The sequence below is a fragment of the Rana temporaria genome, chromosome 9, assembly GCF_905171775.1.
Source record: "Rana temporaria chromosome 9, aRanTem1.1, whole genome shotgun sequence".
NCBI classification, from domain to species: domain Eukaryota; kingdom Metazoa; phylum Chordata; class Amphibia; order Anura; family Ranidae; genus Rana; species Rana temporaria.
The window spans coordinates 85,133,383-85,145,490 of NC_053497.1; the positions used below are offsets into that span (position 1 = coordinate 85,133,383).

Sequence of the window (12,108 nt, forward strand, 5' to 3'; positions counted from 1 at the left end):
GACACATCAGACAATTTTGACACATTTTTGGGACCAGTGTAATTTTCACAGCAAAAGACGCATTAAAAATGCATTGTTTACTGTGAAAATGACAATTGCAGTTTGGGAGTTAACCACTAGGGGACGCTGAAGGGGTTAAGTGTTACCTCATGTTTCTAACTGTAGGGGGGCGGGGCGTGTATTGTCATTGATCGTGTGTTCCCTAATATAGGGAAACACGATCAATCAATGACAGCACCACAGTGAAGAACGGGGAAGCTGTGTTTACACACAGCTCTCCCCGTTCTTCAGCTCCAGGGACCGATCGCGGGACTCCAGCGGCGATCGGGTCCGTGGGTCCCGCGGTCACGGAGCTTCGGACCCATGGCTGGGCACTTAAAGAGGACGTACAGGTACGTGCTTGTGCCCAGCCGTGCCATTCTGCCGACGTATATCTGCAGGAGGCAGTCCTTAAGTGGTTAAAATTAGCTACGACTAAGGCTATTGCCAAAAAGAGTCAGATTTATTGTTACTCTGATGTACCAATAAATGACACTTCAAGGATTACAGTTTTGCCGGCTCTTCTTACTATTGATGCAATTAAGAAGTGGTCTTTGTCTGTTTTTTTCTGTCATACTGCTATTCTAGAGCAACTGAGGGAGGTATAAAGCTCAACATTGGGGTGTGACAAGATTGAGAAATGTCCCCTAAAGTCCTGATTTTTTCAAAGACAAACTTGTTTTCCAAAACAATTACATCACGCAAATTTATTGGAAAAAACAAAAACACTAAATTACATGCACAACTATGGTTGTATGTTCACATTGAGGGGCTTGCGTTAGAGTGTCCCTTTAGTTTCATGTCTGGGGGCCATGCCTGAAAAACACTCTTGGGAGATGTTTCTGGCAATAGTCCAGGTATAGCTGTGAGAACTATGGAACAGAGATAACCAAATGATGGAACAGAGAGTTGTTGTGTAGTCATATACTTAGTAATGTTGTGTAGTCCTGTGATAACCATGCTGCAACAGTTTTAGGAAATAGCTGATGTTATGAACTATGGGCCAGATCCACAGCCAGCGGGCTTAACTTAAATCTTCCTATTTAAGTTACACCGCCGCAAAATCTCTACCTAAGTGCCCGATCCACAAAGCACTTACCTAGAAATTTTCGGCTGTGTAACTTAAATGTGTCCGGCGCAAGGCGTGCCCAATCTAATGGGGCGAGTCCCATTTAAATTAGGCACGCTCCCGCGCTGGACGTACTGCGCATGCTCCCGATGCGATTTTCCCAACGTGCTTTGCGCGAAGTTACGTTACGCCGAGTTTTGTGAATCGCGCCGGGTAAAAAAAGCTGCGTCAGGAAAAAAAAGAGATGCGGCGTGGAAAAAAAAAAAAATTTGACATCGTCGCAGGAAAGAAGGGTCTACTTTTACATGGTGTACTAACTTTACACTTTGTAAAAGTAGCCCTAATTTTGCGTTTGCAAACTAACAACTTACGGAGATCCACAAAGCGGTTTCCCTTCGTGAAGTCTCCGTAAGTGCTAATTTGCATACCCGAAGCGGCATTTCGACGAGAAATGCCCCCAGCGGTGGCCGAGGTACTGCATCCTAAGATCCGACAGTGTAAAACTATTACACCTGCCGGATCTTAGGAATATCTATGCGTAACTGATTCTGTGAATCAGTCGCATAGATAGAAACAGGGATACGACGGCGTATCATTAGATACGCCGGTGTATCCCTTTTGTGGATCTGGCCCTATGTATCTGAAGGACATTGCCACCAGTAAACCCCACTAATGCAATGTAGCAACTGGTTGGTTTACCATTACCAAGTATGCCTGTGTACTCACGTAGGCAAGCTTCTTTTGCCAGTTACTAGTACAGTATATGCCTCTTCTTGTGCTAGACTGTGAATTAAATTAGATTTTTGACATTTAGGATTTGTGATGCAGCCTAATGCTCTTCTGTGCTAGTCATCATGTGAGGGGAAAGATGGTCAGAAATTCACAACAGGTAGTTTTCTTTTATGGGATTATTATGAAAGAACATCAAGTGTGTGCTGGAAAATACTACCAGTGGATATGCCACCTTCGATTTAAACATCTTCTCTTGTAATAAGCTTTAAAAGTCCTTTTACATTTTAATCCCTACTTGTTTTAAATTCTCTTTATATATAGCAGTCTAAGGAAATTACGCAGTTTGTGCACAGTGGCCTTTCACTAAGCAGCTACAGGCACAGTTACCATATGCCTAATGACAGAAGAAGGAGCAGATCACAGCAGTGGCCTCCCCACTCTTGATAACGTTTCAATGTATGTTGCAACGTATGTAAGTGTTTAAGTCTGCCTCGTAAACACACTGCTTGATGCGCTTGGTAATGCTTACTGTTACGTTAGCTGTCAAGTGGCACTATTAGCTACTATAGTACCTCTTGAATCAAAGATGGAAATAAAAGAGGCATTGATAATGTGTGAAAAATCTAAAATGGTGTCAATGCTATAAATGATTGCTTTGCAGCAATAACAAAAGTCAGTAATGATCAAAGCTAAGCATATACAGTATATCAATAACAATGATGAGCTCTGAGACATCTGTCTATCCTTACTGGAATCGCTAAAATCACTTGAGGGTCCATTTATAAATAAAAAGAAAAAGAAAATATTCGATAAATGTAACACTTAGCATTTGCCCAGCCATCATGATATTCAGAATGGTTTTCAGTTTTTTCCTATGGTCTTTAGCTTCATCTAGTAGCCATAATACAGTATTTTGTCCGATTTAGACATTATTCATTATGGTCACTAGATGGAGTAGGCAATCGCATTAACCACTTCAGCCCCAGACCATTTTGCTGGTCAATGACCGGGCCACTTTTTGCGATTCGGCACTGCGTCGCTTTAACCGACAGTTGCGCGGTCGTGCGACGTGGCTCCCAAACAAAATTGGTGAGCTTTATTTTGGTGGTATTTGATCACCTCTGCGGTTTTTATTTTTTGCGCTATAAACAAAAATAGAGCGACAATTTTGAAAAAAAAAAAAAAAAATGAATATGTTTTACTTTTTGCTGTAATACAGGGTTTGACAAATTTGCTTGGAATCTAGAAGCCAGCTAAAAAAGTTAGGAGCCAGAAAACGCACCCCTTCCCGACGAGCTTGCGAACACATACGTGAGCAGCGCCCGCATATGTAAACGGTGTTCAAACCACAAATGTGAGGTATCGCCGTGATTGGTAGAGCGAGAGCAATAATTCTAGCCCTAGACCTCCTCTGTAACTCAAAACATGCAACCTGTAGATTTTTTTAAACCTCGCCTATGAAGATTTTAAAGGGTAAAAGTTTGTCGGCATTCCACGAGCGGACGCAATTTTGAAGCGTGACATGTTGGGTATGAACTTACTCGGCGTAACATTATCTTTCATAATTAAAAAAAGTGTAATTTTTTCCAAAAAAGTGCGCTTGTAAGACCGCTGCGCAAATACGGCGTGACAGAAAGTATTGCAACGATCGCCATTTTATTCTCTAGGGTGTTAGAATAAAAAATATATATAATGTTTGGGGGTTCTAATTAGAGGGAAGAAGATGACAGTGAAAAATTACATTAGAATTGCTGTTTAACTTGTAATACCAACGGCCACCACCAGATGGCGCCAGCTCACACAAAAAAAATATATATATAAAAAAAATTTTGCCCACCTGCCAAGTCGCCAGGATGCTATTTCTAGTCACCATGGCGACCTGGCGACCAGGATTTGTCGAGCCCTGCTGTAATAAATACCCCCCAAAAAATATTTTTTCTCAGTTTAGGCCGATACGTATTCTTCTACATTTTTTTGCGATTTTTATCGGTACTGCGACCTTATGACGGACACTTCTGACACATTTTTGGGACCATTGCCATTTTTATAGCGATCAGTGCTATAAAAACGCATTGATTATACCCTGCTTAATTCGGACATAAACCCCCAACTAGATAATACTAATCTTAAATGGGAAAAGGAGCTTCAGATCTCTATAACAAATGACCAGTGGACGACCATCTTCAGACGTTTGCATAAGGGCTCATTAAATGTTTTAACCCAAGAAAATGGCTACAAAATGTATTCACGATGGTACAGGACCCCTTCAGTCATTCATAAATTCAATCCAGATTTATCCCCCCTATGCTGGCGTTGTAACTCTGCACCGGGTACCGTATTTTGCTGGACTCCTGAGAGAGCTCTATGATTTTATATTATTTACCTTATTGAAATATTTAGTTTACTATATACTTGGAGTAATTGACTAAATCCGCCTTGGATTACTGGTCATCCTCTATTTCGATCAGCTATACACCCTTTCCTTTACTTTTCTTATCCTCTTCCCTCCCCATCTATCCTTATATTGTTTGGAATAGGGATGTACATTTTGATTTACTATGTACTTGTTCATTTAATTTTATGTACATTATTTAGGTTGCGTTTCTCGACACATATGTTGTATACGTTGCTTTAGTGTGACTGCATGTAACCATATTATTTGAAAATCTAATAAACATATTTAAAAAAAAAAAACGCATTGATCACTGTAAAAATTTCACTGGCAGGGAAGGGGTTAACACTAGGGGGCGAGGAAGAAGTTAATTATGTTCCCTAGGTGTGTTCTAACTGAAGGGGGAGTGGGACTGACTAGGGGAAATGACAGATCGCTGTTCATACATTGTATGAACATGCGATCAGTAATTTCTCCCCCTGAAAGGACCGGGAGCTGTGTGTAACGAGCGATCGCAGTTGCCCAGCGGTGATCGCGCCAGCCGGGCACGCGCGTCGGCACCAGGGGCAAGCAGGTGGCTGAAATGGAAAACCACGTAATATTACGTGATTTTGCACAGCCGAGCCGACCTACCGCCGTAAAACTACGGTGGGTGGTCGGCAAGCGGTTAAAGTGTTACTAAATCAACAGTAAAATCAGTCTGTATATGCAGAAAACCATGCTTGTTATACTAACTGTGGAAACTAAAGGGTTAAACCTCTGCATTGTATATAAAGGCTGTGTGATCCCATCTGCTCCGATTCTCCTCTTCTTTAACTGACTCCAACCCATGATAGAACAGAGCATTAGGAGCCAGACTGCACATGCTCAGTTTGGCATGTATTGTTTTTTTCTCGGTCGGAGCCGCTGTACCAAGAGACCGATGCTGGCACAGCGATCTCCTCTGCTGTTCTGACAGGGGGACGAGTGTTCAGCGCTATCAGCCATTGACTGAGAGCACCGATTGGGAGCCGCCAGTCGGCTGATGGTTTTCCCTCCTGCTTGGCCGGCTTCTGTCGGACCGTCTGCCATACACACGTGCCAAATGTCACCCAACATTCGGCCCTTGTATACTAGGCTTAACACTCTCTAGGTAACATAGAACCCACACTGTGGTGATACGCATGTGCCCAAAATACTTTGCCGAAAATATATTTTGTGGCTAAAGGGGAACTTCACCCTCTAAGGCTGGGTTAACACTTATGCAAATTGGGTGTGGATTTTTCTGCATCCAATTCGCATGACAGGAGAGTGTGACCGGCTCTCAATGGAGCTGCTTCACACATCTCCTCAGCGGCCACGAAGCGCACTGCAGAAGTGTCATGTGCGCCTTTGGCTCTATTCCAGGTCCAAATTCAGGCAAAAATTAGGACCCCATTCACCCCTGAAACAGTGAGCAGGGACGCACTGGACCCCCAGCTGCGAGCCACTGTGTGAAATGAACATATCCTTTAATTACTAGCAATTTCAGTAGCATAATGAAGCCACTGAAAGTTTCCTACATAGCTCTAGCCTAGAGGTGACTTGTCAGAAAGTGGTTAGTGATTGTAAAAAAGGATAACATTGTATTTTTTCGAAAAAACAAACATGTTATACTTAACTGCTCTGTGCACTGGTTTTATACACAGCAGCCCCATTCCTCCTCTTCTCAGGTCCCCCACCGGCACTCCTGGCCCCTCACCCCCGCTGAGCGCCTCCATAGCAAGGGGCAAATGTTTCTCGCTTCTTTGTCCGAGCCAATGAGAAGAGAGAGCCACCAGAGCTTCTGCTCTTATGCACATCTTGGGATCAGGCCCAGGAAAGTGGGGGGGGGGGGGGGCACTGCTATCAGAAGTTTTTTTTTTAACGTAACGCAGAGAATGCATTATGGTCAAAAACCCTCTGCCTTTAGAATCACTTTAAGGCTACTTTCACACTGAGGCGCTGGGTGCACTGGCGGTAAAGCGCCGCTATTTTTAGCAGCGTTTCACTGTTGTGTTTGCCGCGATTTTCGGCCGCTAGCGTTGCGGTTTTGTGGGCGGGTTGGAGGTGCGACCCCATTGTTTTCAATGGGCAGGGGCGCTATAGGAGCGGTACCTACCGCACCTTAAAGCGGGGGTTCACCCTTAGAGGGCACTTTTTCCCCTTAGATTCCTGCTCGTTTTCTCTAGGGGAATCGGCAATTTGTTTTAAAATATGTGCAGTACTTACCCGTTTACGAGATGCATCCTCTCCGTCGCTTCCGGGTATGGGCTGCGGGAATGGGCGTTCCTTCTTGATTGACAGTCTTCCGAGAGGCTTCCGACGGTCGCATCCATCGCGTCACGATTTTCCGAAAGAAGCCGAACGTCGGTGCGCAGGCGCAGTATACAGCCGCACCGACATTCGGCTTCTTTCGGCTACGAGTGACGCGATGGATGCGACCGTCGGAAGCCTGTCAATCAAGAAGGAACGCCCGCTCCCGAAGACCCATACCCGGAAGCGACGGAAGAAGATGCAGCTCGAAAACGGGTAAGTACTGCTCATATTTTAATACAAAATAGCCGATTCCCCTAGACCGAACGAGCAGGAATCTAAGGGGAGAAAAATTTTTTTTTAGAAATGGGTGAACTCCCGCTTTAAGGATGCGGCTGGCAGGACTTTTTTTAGTGTCCCGCCAGCGCAACGCTCGGGCTTTCACACTGGATAGAAAGGAGCAGCTCTTTCAGGGTGCATTGCAGGCGCTATTTTTAGCACAAAAGCGCCTCAGTGTGAAAGCAGCCTAAGGCTGGGCACACAAAGGTGTTCTTTGCTAGAGTGATCACCCCACTGAAAATCGGGTGCGACAAAAAAAAAAAATCTCTGGCTGACACTATACATGCGATTTGCATATAATAGCACAAATTTGGAGCATTGTACAATTATTACCAATTACGTGCGCCACTCCTTTGGGATTTAATCAGTTGCTAACTGTTAGTGATTATCCACAGTAAAATTCGGTACACCTAAATCTCTTAGTAGCAAAAGATTTGCCCCATGTAGCTCAGCTCTAAACTCTGGTCAAATAGAAAAATGCTCCACTCCCATTATTGAAGGTAAGGGGGGGGGATCCCTGTCCTGAAGTGGTTAACGTGTAAACAAAATAGAACAAGGGCTAGTTCAAGCTGGAAAGAATTACATGTTTTTAAATGCTTGATAAGAAATCTGCAAAGCAGGCTTGGCTGTAATAGCCTGGGCTAAAAATGATTGCTTGTCTTATTGCCTGGATAAAGTTTGATTTACCCCAGTGTTCTGCACCTAGTTATATTCTTAAATCACAGCAGCTGTGTGCGCAAGGAAGTTAAAATGTCAGCAGTCCTGAGCAAAAACAGCATCCTTCACAGGGAGGCTATAAGAATGAAACACAGATGTCAAAAAATAATAAATAACTCTAAATGGAGGATGTCTGAACTAGAAGAGAACTAGATATGTTCCAAAATGATCAATAATATAAATCTAGTGAGTGTAGAAGTCTACCATACCCAGTTCAGCCTATTACAGGCAATTACTAGTCTCAAAACATGTGTATTGGCAATGAGGCTCAAAAAATCCCATTATAAAGCACAGTAGTCTGACCCTAAAATATTTTACTAATTATTTTCCAAACATGGCCATAGAAGATCTCAAAGTTTAGTACACTTGAATAGCAAAACTGCCATTGGTTATCTTTTGTGACACGTGTACAGCAATAGGACAGTCGCACAGAGAAAACTGGTGGCATAGATTTTCCAGCATGCTGTAGTCTCTGACAACTGCTATACCCATTTAGTACTTTCATCTATCCATACAAATAGTTGAAACCAGGGCTATTTTTCTCAGACTATAGGTGCAGGAACTCCCCCTTTCCGAGTCACCCCTTTTCTCCGCCCCTACCCACCTCTCAGTACCGTCCCTTTTAGACAATATAGAACCAAGTATCATTTTGTGGTGCTAAGTATTTTGTATGGACTTTGGTAATGATATCAAGAAAAGCAGTAAAATAAATCCCCTGCAGCCAGCAGCAATAGATCCCCTAACAACAATGGACCACCCACAACAAAATCCCCCCGCCGGCAACAATAGACTCCCGGCAGCATCCACAGATCTCCGCACAGCCAGCATTAATAGACTCTCAGGCTGCCATCAACAATAGACGCCTCCCCCAACAGTAGATCTCTTTCAGCAACAACTGTCAACCAGCAACATAAACCCCCCCCCCCAGCAACAATAGGGCCCCCACAAAAATAGATCCCCAGCAGTGAGCATCAATACCCTGCAGCACACCCCAGCACCCCTTGCCATTACATACAGTCAGTCCAGAAGGTGCCGGAACTGCGTTCCCCCGCGTTCCCGCTGAAAAAAAGCCCTGGTTGAAACACTGATGAAAAACTAATGCAAGACCAGCTAAAATTGTGAATTCAGGCAATGGGGATTTTTTTACCTATCAATTGCTTTGAACATGCTTCATAAATCAATTGTAATAATGGGAAGGAAAAAAAATTTTTTATTGCCATCATATATTGTTACAATACACACATTGCATTGTCATAAAAATCCTACTGGCTTTACTTGAGGCTGCAATTCACCTGCTTTGCACTGCATTACTTTGTATGTAGCATGTCCTGTCGAAGTGCGTTGAACTACAAGCAAAGCAGGGCAAATGCAGCCTTCTCTTATCAATTACAAGCGTTTGCATTCGAATAGCAAACTCCACATCTGCAAAGAACACCTGCCAACATGAGGCCTAAGGGTAACTTAATTTGGCACGCTTTAGAAATAATGGGGTACTGTAGATCCTCGTACAATGGCGCATTATTGCGCCGGGCGTAGCGTATCTAAGATACACTACTCCGCTGTAACTTACTTGGCTTTGTTTCAAATCCTCAACGAATTTGCGCCATAAGTTACGGCGGCGTAGTGTATCTGTTGCGGCGTAAGGGCGCGGAATTCAAACAGGAGTGATGGGGGCGTGTTTTATGTTAATACGTCGTGACCCGACGTAAACAACATTTTTTTTCTTAACTGCACATGCGCCGTCCCTGGGGGTATCCCAGTGCGCATGCTCGAAATTAAACCGGAACCCGCCAATGCTTACGATGGTGACGTCATTCTACGGAAATTCCTATTCGCGAACGACATACGCAAACGACGTAAAAAATTCAAAAAATTGTACGCGGGAAGGACGGCCATACTTAACATTGAGTGCGCCTCAGTATAGCAGCTTTAACTATACGCCAAAAAAAGCCGAACGCAAACGATGGAAAAAAAAGAGACGGGCCGGCATACGATCATGGATCGCCGTAAATAGCTCATTTGCATACTCTACGCAGATTTCAACGGGAACGCCACCTAGCGGCCGCCGAAAAATTGCATCTTAGATCCGACGGCGTACGCCTGTCGGATCGATCCCAGATGCCGTCGTATCTTGTTTTGAGGATTTAAAACAAAGATACGACGCAGGAAATTTAAAATTACGTCGGCGTATCAGTAGATACGCCGGCGTAATACTTTTGTGGATCTGCCCCAATATCTATTGTTTTAACCTTGTATTAAACATACCCTGACCTTTCTAATGTATTTAGAACAGACATGTTTAGTGCATCTGAATCCATCATATGAATCATCTCTGAAGTCACCAACAACAAAACAAGCCCAGACACATGGACACAGGCATGATGTAAATTCAGTGCAGTCACTAAAGTCTATACAGTAAAACCTTGGTTTGCAAGCATAATTAGTTCCAGAAACATGCTTGCAATCCAAAGCACTTGTATATCAAAGCATTTTTTTTTACAGGGTATAAAAGTGAAGAGAGAGGGCTCTAAGTGTAGCAATAAGTTGCTAAATGTTGTACCTTCATTAAATGTAACCATATTGCTACACTTAGAGGCTCCTCTCTTTTTTTTTATACTCAGCTGTGACAAGACGCTACTCTTATATCAAGACATCGCTTGTATATCAAGGCAAAATTTATTAAAACATTTTCCTTGTCTTGCAAAATGCTCTCAAACCAAGTTACTCTCAAACCAAGGTTTTACTGGTATACCCAAAGTCAAAATTAGGTTTACATTCCCTAAGCAGCAGCTGTTTCAGAGGTTGCTCTTATTCACTTTTCATTTTCTAACTTTTCTGGCAACAGGCATGATGCTAAGGGAGCCTACAGAAGTTATATCTGCTTTTCCAAAGCAACAAGGTAACTTGTAGCAAGGGGCACTATAGATGGCTTCATGAGAAACTTTTATAGGTCAAAAGAAGGCAAATCAGAACACTGTAAAGTATGAGAAGTTATATATGTTTGTGTGTCACTCACAGCAAATATGTTTAGTTATATGAACAATGAATAGTGTGGAACAGTTAGATACTGTAAGTGGGTTCTTCTAATTCCAAAAACAAGAAGAAATTATTAATAATAATAATAATAATAATAATAATAATAATAATAGGGGGAAGAGATGACATATATGAAGTAAAGGAAATAGAAATGCTGCTTGTAGGGCAAGTGTATTTAACTGCCAGACCCAACAGGGTACTTTTTTTTCCCAGGTTTGCTTTTAATTCTAAACAGGTGATATAATTACTAACACTTGTTCAGTAATTGCCACAGCTGAGGGAAGATCTGTTTGAAGTAGGGACTTGGGAAACACTACTGTGGGAGACACACTAAATAAAAAATAAAATATATATATATATATATATATATATATATATATATATATATATATATATATTTAAATCACACACACTGCACGTTCACTATAATTAAAAGGCACACTCACGGATGTTGGCGACTACGTGAATTATATACACCATTATTTCAAAGACGCATTACTTTACAGTACGTTGAACTTCTATATGTGACAGTATAATATACTCTGAATATTGTTTATTCCAAGCACCATTTCATGCCAGATGCAGCTTATAAAACGATCCGTGCAGTTTTATCCCCAACAACCCCCAATCATCTTCCCTCCTATGCTGGCTTCATACCACCGGCTACCTCCATGGCGCCTACACATACCGAAGGCAGCCCTGGCAGTGTGGACAGCACCGGTGTATGGCTACAATGAAGGGGACTGGCATTGTCCTTATTACTCCTCTATAATCCAGAAGGAGAGGGTCATCCATGGCAGTGCTGTGCAATTGTTTTGTTAGATGTTTTTGTTTTGGAAACACAAAAGACATTATATAAAACAAACAAACAAAAAAAAAAAACACACAAACAGACATACACACACAACATATAAAATAAACCTTAACCAAACGAATGCCATACTAACAAATATTTCTACACCATAACATGAAATAAAAATACTTTTTAAGCCAAACTTTCTAAATAAAAAAAGGAGAGATCCTATTAGAAGTGATCTTACCTAAATCTTCCGTACACTGTGCTCAGGAGCAGGGGGGACAAGAACTCAGCAATCCCATACATTTGTTTTAGGTCCTGTAGAACTATCTGCCCCAGGATGGAGGTCCTCTGCCCAGGATGGAGGTTCTCTCCCTAGTATGAAGGTCTTCTGCTCAGGATGGAGGTCCCCTGCCCAGGATGGAGGTCCTCTCCCTAGTATGGAGGTCTTCTGCCCAGTATGGATGTTCTCTCCTTAGTATGAAGGTCTTCTGCCCAGGGTGGAGGTTCTCTCCCTGTTATGAATGTCTTCTGCCCAGGATGGAGGTCCCCTGCCCAGGATGGAGGTCTTCTGCCCAGGATGGATGTTCTCTCCTTAGTATGAAGGTCTTCTGCCCAGGATGGAGGTTCTCTCCCTAGTATGGAGGTCTTCTGCCCAGGATGGAGGTTCTCTTCCTAGTATGACGGTATTTTGCCCAGGATGGAGGTTCTCTCCCTAGTATGAAGGTATTTTTC

General features: G+C 42.8%; 1 protein-coding gene across 1 annotated transcript in view; it reads right to left on the bottom strand.

Moving 5' to 3' along the window:
• The window catches only part of IL1RAPL2 (interleukin 1 receptor accessory protein like 2), a 935,719-nt gene extending 923,821 nt beyond the window's left edge, over window positions 1-11,898 (bottom strand). The window contains exon 1 of the mRNA XM_040323825.1: window positions 11,618-11,898. The gene's annotated coding sequence lies outside the window, so the exon portion shown is untranslated. The remainder of the gene's footprint in view (window positions 1-11,617) is intronic.
• Window positions 11,899-12,108: the final 210 nt, after the last annotated feature.